This window comes from Notolepis coatsorum, assembly GCF_963971535.1.
Source record: "Notolepis coatsorum genome assembly, chromosome: 10".
NCBI classification, from domain to species: Eukaryota; Metazoa; Chordata; class Actinopteri; order Aulopiformes; family Paralepididae; genus Notolepis; species Notolepis coatsorum.
The window spans coordinates 92,375,545-92,377,722 of record NC_140174.1 but is presented as its reverse complement, the minus strand read 5'-3'; positions in this window follow the sequence as shown (position 1 = coordinate 92,377,722).

The window sequence follows — 2,178 nt, the reverse complement described above, 5'->3', positions numbered from 1 at the left end:
TGTGTTCACTCTCCACTATATATGCCCGGTTAGACCCCAGCCCTGCGCAGAGAGGTGTGACTGTGATCTGCTACCTGTTATACTGTAGGGATGGGTGTAGTCATACAGGAGGGCCAGCTCTCCAAACACGTCTCCCGGTTCAACCGTTGATATCCTTTGACCATCCTTGGTCGCCTCCATACTCCCCTCTGTGATGAACATGAAATAGCGAGTGCAGTTCATATAAATTATTCATATTAATACACAATATGCAAAATCATTCTGACAGCATGTGCACATAGTTTAAATTTAAGTTTATTTATAAAAAAAAAAAAATTACCCAGGGACAGTGCACATTAATCAACATCTTCAGTTTCCACATCAATGTAAATGTGCCAGAATTAGCTAATGAGCTAGTTTTCATCTGTAGTCCCTGACTACCATGCGTGTCGTTATGCATGTACATGTGTGTGAATGTTTGTATGTCCATGTGTGTGTGTGTGTGTGTGTGTGTGTGTGTCCATGTGTTTGTGTGTCCATGTGTGTGTGTGTGTGTGTGTGTGCCTGGTGCGTGTGTGTACTGTGTACATACACTGGACTGCATAATCCTCTTTAAATGGTGATAATGATGACTGCGGGGAACCTTCACTGTGGAGCAGCTGATCTTCACACGTGACCTTCAAGCCATAAGGGAACACCGCTAGCTATGAGCTTCCTGCTTGGGAATGCCATTCAGCTTTAAGGTTGTTAAAAGACTACTTGGGAACTCTTTAAGTCTCGTCTGTTATTCCTCCCTCTTCCATCATTCTGACGCCACCGAAATAGCAACAAACGCAGGCGGCGAGGCCCCAATTATTGCAGTTGAGTGCGAGAAATAAAAAGTAAACATTTTGTTTTTAATAGAAGAAACATTAGGTGTCGTTTCCACCACACGCATAACCTTCAGACGTTTGAAACGTGATTGCATGTCATGATGTGACTAAACTTGTGAAAGATCTGTGCGAGGAATCTGTAATAATAGTCATAATGAGCAGGCAACTGTGTCAGACGGAAGCATCGGATTTACCATTCAGACGGGGTTCAAACAGGCTGATATGACTTCAGATGTGTCAACACTTCCAAGTAGATATGCCGGTACAAATTATACAGTGGTAGATGTGTCTGCTGAGGTATAAATATGATAATAGTTTTCTTTTTACAGATGGGTACACAGGTACGGTGTGTGACACCAAGCTATAATTACATCAGTCAAATAGAAATACCATGGTTGTACTACAGAGGATGTTGTGTAAACAGTTGTATATACAACATGAATATTATACTGTATAATAAGTGCACTTTTGAAACCCATAGAGAGACCCATGGCAAATGCTAAATATGATATTAAATGCAGACCATATGATCCTACTTCCAGGTTGGTACACCTGACAAGTTGTTCCCTCACCATTAGTCCTATATGACATAAATGGAGCATCGGACAGCAGGGCGGCTGAAAAGGTACGACCTCGATCCAGCTCAGCCCTGCCCGGACCCGCTCCACTCAGCTCTACAACTGCAGGTGCCGGCTTCGCGCGTGACCGGTAGCAATTGTGCGCAGCTGTCTGGGATATATATATATACAATTTGAAGGGTAGATATCCATTCACCTCGAACCTCAAGAGTAGTCGCCGCCCCCCCACTGGTAGTCCGGTGATGTGAAAAGTTAATTGAACAACCACCCCTCCGTTAACTTGTCATATCACATATGGATGCAAGATTCCTGGAAACATCAATGAGCTCTGCAAACATTTCAAAAGCAGGACGGAGAAGACCTCTTCTTATCTCGTCTCATGTATAAACATGGCATCTCAACACAGGATAATATGTGCACCGCTTATTATTATTCATAGTGTACTGTCTAGACATTCGCAGATGTCTTTTGTGTCTGAAAGCAATGCCACAGGAGAATACCGTCTCGTCTAACAGAGTGAACTGGATGGTCCTGAACCGATCATTTGGTGAATTGCTTGTAAACATCATCAAGAATTACAAAAATATGGCGCGGCTGGGTAGCGCAGTGGACTAAGCACCCGCCTACCACCGCAGAGACTCTGGGATCGAATCCAGCTGTCAGCGGTACCTCCGGCTTGGTCAGTCGTCCCTAGCAGTGTTAGCAGGTGGGAAGCCGGTGGGGTATGTGTCCTGGTGGTTGTAAACAGC